Here is a 9419-nt window from a genome sequence, read left to right as displayed (position 1 = left end):
CGGCGTGTGGTATCTTAATGGATCGAACCTGTGTCTCTTGCATTGGCAGGCAGATTCTTTACCACTGAGTCAGCAGGGATGACTGAGATAACACATTTCTGACTTCTGCTAATTTTGCTGAGGCCCAAGGACTGTTGAAGGATCAAGAAACACCCAAGAGCAGCCAGGCCGCTCGTCTTACACACGTGGAAGCGGACACCAGCGGAGCGCGTAGATGGTGTCCTTCAGCGCGTGGCGCAGCTCAGGCCGGGGTCGTCACTCCACACCCAGGGTCTCTCCTGAGCCCACCGCTTCCTCCCCCAGGTCAGAGGAGAGCACCGGGACCCATGCCAGGCCTCTCAGGATCTGTGACCCTCGGGAGGCATGTCTGAGGGTCTGGGGGACAGACAGAGCCTTTATCAGAGGGGCTGAGAGGGGCGGGAGCTCCGCCGGCTCCTCTCCTGTGGCCCAGCTGTGTCTTCTGCAGGCTCACTTTCTACTCCTCGCGGTAACCAATAATTTATAGCTTCCCAAGGAGGTCCCTTCCATATTTTAACAAGTGTAGTGAAGGGTCCTTCCTGTCATTGTATATTTTATTTGCCACCAGAGCTTTGAACAAGCAGCGACACACTCCATCAAGCCCTCATGTAATTGTAGACACTTCCAAGAAGGGTTCAAGATGAAACTTTAAAAAAAAAAGCTCTAGGCAATTGAACCACTTGAGCTGTGACATAAAATCATTTCCTTTAATCTAGTTTATTCATTGTGGATAGCACTCCAAAATAATACTGTAGAAGTCATAATGGTCTTTTTGCCTTTATTTCTGAAGGTCTTTGCTGGTGGGCCCCATTTGTCTGAGGAGATCGGTATATGAACATGAAACAGCATCATTTCCAGTCTGATGAAAGTTGCCATTTTCCTCTTCTCTGCAAAGGAAACACCACCTCGGCTCACCCCGCAGCTATTTCACACTGTCAGGAATGGAGGCCAAAAAAGCCCCTGTGCTGTACTCATAAGTATAACTGGATCCCTTAGAAACCAGCCAGCTAATCTCCACCCTCAGGAGCTTTAACACCTTGCTCCTCAACATGCAGCCAGGGGTCTGCAGGAATTGGCATTTCCTGGGAGCTTGTGACAAACGCAGAGCCCCAGGCCTATCCCATCTGCTGCGCCCAAGGCCGTAAGTATCCTTTACATCACTGAGAGGAAGGGAGACTGCAGACCCTGAGGCAAAGCTCAGTGCTTCATCTTTCTCAGCAATTGTGAGAGTGCATATCGTCTTTCCTCCATTTTCTTTAACTGATGCATAGTTGACATATCCCTTCATATTCATTTTGGATGAGCAACATAATGACTCAATAATTGTACATACTGTAAAATCATCACCATGATAAGTCCATCGACGTCCATCATCTCACATTGTTACATCTTTTGTGTGTGTGTGTGATGAGGACTTTTAAGATCCACTCTTTTAGCAATTTTCAAATATACAAAATAATTTTTTAAAATAGTATTATTAGCTATAGCTGCCATGCTACACATGATGATCCCATGAGTGACTTTTCTATAATTGGAAGTTTGTACCTTTTGACCACCTTCACCTACTTCACACACCCCCACAGCCCACCTTCTGCAACCACCAATCTGTGCCCTGGATTGAGGACCTTGGTGCTTTGCTTTTTATTTTTTTTATTTATTTTTTTAAGATGCCACATGTAAGTGAGCTCACCCTTTTTCTGTGCACCTGTAAGACTAGTGCAGGTCTTAGTAGGTCCTGGATCTGTTACCCTCTCAGCATTCCATGTGGAATCTTGGGCTGCTGTGTGAGAATGATCATTCAGTGGATGGTAAACTCAGTAAGATGGGAATGTGATCTCCTCCCACCGCCTGTCTTGGGGCAGATTCTCCCAGCCCTGGTGTGTGGCTCTGGGGCACTTCAACTCCACGTCAGTAAAGTGTGTGGTCATTCAGTAATGACTCTGTTTCCAACAATCGTGATAATGGACATCACCTTTGATAAATGCTTCATTAATTAGAGCACCTGCTGTTTGGAAACACAAGTCCAGACCTGAATCTCTGCCTTTGAAATATCAAAAATCCAGCAGGAAAACAACTCCCTAGGAGACTTTCCCCCAGATTTTAGTCACAGAGTCAGCAAACCATGGAAACTTCACATGTTCTATAGGCCTTTACAGAAGATTGCTTTTACATTAATTAAACCACAGGAGTGGGTTTGAACCTGCCCTAATCCTAGGCGATGCAGAACTGACTTCTGTAACTCAGGGAACATTAATTGTGCTCTTGGAATCTATGAACAGATAGGAATGAGAATTCACTCATATAAAAAGCCACCAGCATAGATCTTAACCATTTCTCAAATTTTAATTGCAGGTATGGCTGGCAGAGTTTTGCCCTGTATATGTCCCATTTCAGAGATTGTTAAAAGCTTTGAATACAGTCAAATTCCCATGGGGAGGACCCCTTGTGTTTCTAGAGTACAAGTTTCAACCTGATTGATAAGTCTCCCCAGAGGGACCTGGGGTGAGGGAATTAAAGCCAGTTGATCATCAATCACTTTCCAGTGTCAGTATTTACCGGAAGATAAAGACTGCTATAAGTTAACCTCTCCATTGTCCAAGCATGGCTAGTTCCTAGACCTTCAGAGATAACCTTGGTTCTTTGGCTACAGTGCTTTAGTACCCAGGAAACTATGTGGCCAAGTGCATGACTATGTGATTTTGGTGGCTATTCTCTGAACTGTGTAACTGGAGAAAGATCACAGAAATTATGCAGATTATTTTATGTGTGTACCAAGCAGGTGTCACTTTTAACTCTTTTATCCACAGCCTAATCTTGAATCTCAAGTTCAATACAATGAATGTTCAAGCAAATATCTAGGAGCAAATGGAACAGGCTGGGGGTAAGCCTAAAGATTAATACATGTCTGAGCTGATGAACTTTAGCGATTACCTTGTCCAGTCTCCAAATCCTCGGAAGATGTGTGGCATCTCCAGATCATCGCAGAGCCAGGCCCCTCCCAGCACACCGCCGTCACTCATCCTTCAACCATCCATTCAACAGTGACCGAGAATCAACTCATGTCAGGAGCCAGGAAAGAACTGTGAGCAAGACAGCCCCACTCTCGCAAAGTTTTCAGTCCAGCAGGAGATTACAGGAGAACTGACAATCTGATGAATGTTACAGAGAGTGAATGCAGGTGCTCTGGGAGCTGATGGAAGGGTTAGGGAAGACTCCCCTGAACAAGGAGTATTGGACATCAAGATGAAATGATGGAGAGCTGGTGGAACAAGGGGTAGGGAGAAGAGCTCCCCAGGCGGGAGGAACAGCGTATATAAAGCAATGACTCGGGGGAAACATGGTGCCAGGCACTAAAAGAAGTCCAGGGCGGTGGGGAGATTAGAGTGAGGAGGAACACAGGGGTCACTCATGGAAGGTCCTGGAATCTTGGGTTTGGTGGTGGCGAGAAACTACTGAAATTTTAAGCAGGATTTGGTTTTTGTTTGTTTGTTTTAGTTACATTTTCTGCTTTATGAAGGATAGGTTGGAGGGAATGAAGAGAGACCCTTTGAGGGCAGGGGGCAGGCAGAAATGGAAAATTTGACAAATCAAGGCAGAAAAGGGTGGGAGATTCAATTAAGAGGTGACATTTGGGACAGAAAGTAGAGTAAATTCACTCTGAGAACTCGATTCAGCTTGACCATTCTCGTGAGAGGTTTTCCTGGTGGCTCAGATGGTAAAGAATCCACCTGCAATGAGGAGACCCGGGTTCGATCCCTGGGTTGGGAAGATCTCCTGGAGGAGGGCATGGCAACCCACTCCAGTATTCATGGCAGGAGAATCCCATGAACAGAAGAGCCTGCAGGGCTACAGTCCATGGGGTCACAAAGAGACACAATTTAGCAACTGAGTAGCAACTGAGTACACAGGCTCAGTGTTCACTCTGGCTGAGATTACTGAGAGCATTGTAACCAGTTTTACATTTGTTTTTAAATACTCTCCTCCCCACCGAGGAGGTTTGTTTCAAAGAACAAAATTCACAATGTAATGTGCATTAACTTCATGTTAATTTGTAATGTGAACAAAATTCACAATGTTTCTAAAGTATAGCTCTCAGCATATGTGTTAAAACAAATAAACAAACAAAAAACCCTACCAGATTTCTACAGTGGAGGTGGGCAAACTTCTATAAAGTTCCAGAGAGTAAATATTTCAGCTTTGCCATATGACATCTGTTGCATCCACTCAGTTCAGTCATTGTATCCAAGAAGCACCACAGATAAAAAGTACATGAAAGAACCTGTTTCAAGAAAACACTACTTATAGACAATGAAATCTGGATGAATATGTGTATAGTGAATATAACTTTTATGCTGCAAATATTATCTTTAAGAATTATTTTCAACCATTTAAAGATATAAAAACCATTTTTAGCTTTCAGGCCCTACCAGCATAATCTGGGAGTGGAACTTGGTCCATGGGACGTAAGATGCAATGGCCTATTATATCCATTTATAGTGGACTCTCCCACCCAGAGGGACCACCATTCCAAAACAGAGTGATTGAGCTATGTGCTGTAACTATGAAAGCTATACTCAAAAAACAAAACCAAATTAGCAAAAGCTGCCTGAGGTGTCAGGGGTTCACGTCCTCCCCCCCCCCCCCAACCAGGATACTCCCCCCCCTCCACCTCCCACTCATGCATGGCCGCCTTGTTACTGCCAAAATCTCGCCTTTCTCTGCCCATCAATGCCCAATTAAAAAATACGGAGACGGAATTTTGGAGGAAGTAGACGGCTTTACTCCTCAGCTGGCTGAGGGGAGCACACAGCAGGCTAGCACCCCAGGAACAGTACCCTGTCCCCACCTGGGGGACCTGAGAGACTCTATACAGCCTGGGCCTCCTGCCTGCCACCTTCCTTCCAAAATGCAAACAGCCCTAAGGGGTGACTTGCTACAAGAGGGTACTGCTGCTGCTACTAAGTCGCTTCAGTCGTGTCCGACTCTGTGCGACCCCATAGATGGCAGCCCACCAGCCTCCCTCATCCCTGGGATTCTCCAGGCAAGAATACTGGAGAGGGTTGCCATTTCCTTCTCCAATGGAGGAAAGTGAAAATGAAAGTGAAGTCGCTCAGTTGTGTCCGACTCTTAGCGACCCCATGAACTGCAGCTTACCAGGCTCCTCCGTCCATGGGATTTTCCAGGCAAGAGTACTGGGGTGGGGTGCCATTGCCTTCTCCTGTGGTACAGGATGAAAATTACGTAGAATTAGGGGACTGCTGGTTGCAGACACTACAGGTTAGTAGCACATCAAGTAAAACTAGGGGTGAAGAACTCTGACGACCGGTCATGTTTCTTCTCTAGTCTTCGCTGTTTACTGTTCTTGTTCTCAGGAGAGGAAACACTTCGTTTCTATTTTTGCTGCAACAACCTCATCTGTGCGTCCCCAGCCTCCAGCAGGGAGTGAAGCTGTCCTGTCCGGTACCCTCTTTCCTGCTGCGCGCTGGCGCCCATCAAGTTTTGAGCAGCAGTTACTTGCTGGGCACAGTTCCTCACCCATCAAGTCGTCAGTACCTGCTGAGGCTCCCAGAGGGACAGAAGCCGACTTTCCAGCCCCAGCCCTGGAGCTGGAGTCCAGCCCTGAGAGTCTGCCTCTCTGACGGCTGATGACCAGCCGAGGAGGGCCGTGTTCTGTGCTCCGCGCACCCACAGGGGGTCGGGCTCAGACCTGCCCTTCAGGCTCACTGCCAACAGTGCGGGTGACGGTGGCTTTCAAATCACCAACGGGCTTATTTTGGCCGGGGAAAGAACGCCTTCTACAGAATATTTATGAAGAACCTTTATAAATCTGGGAAATCTGGGTTCCTTCACACCAGAGACATGGATCAAAGAAGCGACGCGCGTGCAGTTGACCCCAAGTCGCAGTTTCGGGGCCGCCCCTGCGCTCCGCGGGCAGACGGCGAAGCCGCCTCGCTTGGTGTCCCCCGGCCCTCGGGCTGCAGACGGGGCGGCCGGCGGAGCCAGAAGCTGAGGCGGCCCCGTGTCCCTGTCCGACGGCGTCTCCAGCGGCCGCATCTCCCCAGCTGGGGCTGCCTCTCGGCCGGCCGCTCCGGGAAGCCGCGCCCGCGGGGCAGGCGACGCGCACGGAGGGCCCGGCGCCAGGCGGGATATGGGGTCCTGTTCCCGCAGGAGCTCCGGGCCCCTGGCCGCCGCTGGAACCTGGGAGCCTGGTGCGCCCCGAGAAGCCAGGAGGCGGCGAGGAGAGAGCGGGGCGGTCTCCGGGCCCCTGAGACCGTTCGGATCCCCCGCGGGCCGGAGATGCGGAGGACCCGGGGATCCCGCCGGCGGCACAGCAGCTCCTCCGCCGGGCTAAGGGCTTCCGACCGACCGGGCTCGGCCCCGCGGGGAGAAACTGCACCCGCTCCCCACCCGCTCGCCCCCTGGGCCCGACCCTGGGCCTCCGGCCGCTACGGGAACCGGGAGCGGAGGACCGGGAGAAGGGGCGCGCGCGGCACACACGAGCTCGGTCGTGGGGCCCAGGGCTCAGACGTGCGGGCGCCCGGGCACCTCTCCAGCAGAGGACCGGAGCGGGAAGCTCCGGGGCTGGGGATCACCGACGGGGCGGGGCGCAAGGAGTCTCCAGGGCTCTGGGCTCAGCAGCGGTGCTGTTTCTCAAGTGCTTCTTGATCTCAGCGGTCCGAACCGCCCTCTGCAGTCCTGCCACGCTGCTGTTACCACTTTGTGCTTTTGTGTTGAATGGACGCTGTAGATCAGGACATCACCGGGTAACTAGGAGTTAAAGAGGATGGGCACTTGCAGAAATAGGTGGTGAGAAGACTTGGCATCTCAGGGACCCCCACACCCGCAGCAACATCCTGCCCACCCAGCTCCCACCCTAATGTCTGGGCTCCTCCTGCCTGAACCCTGCAGAGGCCTAGCTGTCCCTTGGGTTCTATGCCTGTGTTCACCAGGACCTCTCCAGGCTCAGCCCTGTCTGTGCAGACCCCACCCACCCTCCCCGACCTCAGGCTTCAGAAAACGACCCTGACATGTGTCACCCAAATACAATCTGATCGTTGTTTCTCGCTGGTGAAAAATTAGGAAAGGCCTGTTTATTGTGACCCACATTATGACCCAATTGTTGTATTATCTGTATATCATATTTTAGTAGGTGATTATACTCTGAGCTGTTGTGAAGGTACTTTGCAATTGTTTAAAGTAATTTTCTTTCAAGTTGTGCAGAAAGAGTAGTGTGATCAACAGTTTCCCTCCCCCTAAAAGACGTCCGGGTCCTAATCCCCAGGACCTGTGACTGTTAACTCACATGGCAAAAGGGACTTGTGTGGGTGTGATTAAAGAAAGGATCTACACCCGGAGGCACTCTGGGTTACTGGGGAGGGTGCAATGTAGTCCCAAGGGTCCTCAGAAGTCAGACAGGGAGTCAGGAGGGTCACAGCTGGTGAAGGAGACGTGAGGACATGAGCCACAGCGGGGCTGAAGTGGCTGCTGGGCCCACAAGCGAGCAGTGTGGCGACCCCTAGAAAGAACACCCCCAGATCCTCCAGAAAGAACACAGCCCCGCCAATTCCTCCATGTCCGGACAGCGAGGTCCACATTGGACTGCTCCAGATGGATGAGAAAGTGAACTTGTGCTCATTTGGTATACCAGCAGTAAGAAATGAATACAGGTAGGGAAATGTATCTTTTTTAAAGATACATGGGTCCCTACTGGTAGGAAGAATTTCTTTGTATCAGGGAGTTAGAATGAGGAAAGGTAATTCGATAATATGTATCCTCTGAAAAGCAATTCAGAAGCCACTCTCCTGAGAAAGAGGGAAGGGAAGATGTGGGTAGATATGAAAGGCCCTCCCTGGGGGTAGGAAGGGACTGTGGGCAGAGGAGCCTCAGGGAAACAGCTGGGAGAGCTGGGCTCAAGATCTTACTTAGATCTGGAGATGCTATGGAGACAGATGAGCTGAGAGAGGGTGATGCACAAGGGGCCTCCTGGGGCCTTGCACCTGCATCTTGACCACCAGGTGAGCGCCATCCCTCAAAGATGAGCATCCAGAACCGGAGGGGCGGGGAGGGGGGGGGGGTCCCACTGGAGGGAAAGAGTAACCAGGAGAAAAAATGACCTTATATCACAATGTGCCCCATGTAAACTTAGCTTTGCATCTTCCTCTTTCTTCTGATACCTAGCTGAAAGTGACAGCAACATGTTATCAAATGCTGAGGTAAGAAGCCAGTCATTCTCAGTCCACAAGCCTGAAGTAAACTGTGCTTGTGTGAGTGGGGGGAACACGAGCTGGCTGTGAGTCACACAAACATCCACGTCCTATCGCTATCCCTGTCTACTTGTGTGATTTTGGACAGGACACCTAGTGTCTTTAATCACCTGTTTCTTTACTTCTAGAGTAGAAATGACAATCCTATTGCATCATAGAGCTGTGTGGAAAATTACATGAGATAAGACATGCATTGGCACTTACATGAGGGTAGCTCAGTTCAGTTCAGTCACACAGTCATGTCCAACTCTCTGTGACCCCATGGACACCAGGCCTCCCTGTCCATCACCAACTCCCGGAGCTTACTCAAACTCATGTCCATCGAGCTGGTGATGCCATCCAGCCATCTCATCCTCTGTCGTTCTCTTCTCCTGCTTTCAATCTTTCCCAGCATCAGGGTCTTTTCCAGTGTGTCAGTTCTTCACATCTGTGAGGGTAGCTATCGATCCCCCCAGACCCCAGGGAATGGCTCGTGATACTGAGCACAGGGGGATCATGCTTAGCATCCTCTGGATTCTGGTCCTGCTTTGAATTCTTTCCATCCATCTGGCCTGTTTCTACTTCTGCATCACCCTTGGTTCAAAAGACCTTATTACTCTCAACTTTAAAAATCTACTTTTCACTGTACAAGGTTGGAGGAGTTGGTGAGAAGCAGCCTTTCTCTGTGCCCACTCTGAGCCCTTTGAGTTCAGGAAACAAGGTTCTGAGGCAGCTGACAAAACTCAGACTTTGGTACTTTTAAAAACCCAGCCAAGATTAGAGCAAGTGAGAGTGACCACGATTGAAATGCAGATGAGTCCTGTCCCTGGGTCTCAGACCCACAGGATGTCCGCTTCCCATTCTACTCAGATCACCTTGGCAATTGCTTTCATGTTTCTTTTGAAGTGACTTTATAGATTTCTTGGGCTTCCCTGGAGGCTCAGCTGTAATAAATCTGCCTGCAGTGCAGGAGATATGGGTTCCATCCCTGATTCAGGAAGATCCCCTGGAGAAGGAAATGGCAACCCACTCCAGTATTCTTGCCTGGGAAATCCATGGACAGAGGAGCCTGTGGGCTACAGTCCATGGGTTCACGAAGAGCCAGACACAACTTACTGATGAAACCACCACCACATTATTGTCAAAGTAATCTATATT

The sequence above is a fragment of the Bubalus kerabau genome, chromosome 23, assembly GCF_029407905.1.
Source record: "Bubalus kerabau isolate K-KA32 ecotype Philippines breed swamp buffalo chromosome 23, PCC_UOA_SB_1v2, whole genome shotgun sequence".
Taxonomy (NCBI): domain Eukaryota; kingdom Metazoa; phylum Chordata; class Mammalia; order Artiodactyla; family Bovidae; genus Bubalus; species Bubalus kerabau.
This window is presented reverse-complemented; position numbering follows the sequence as displayed.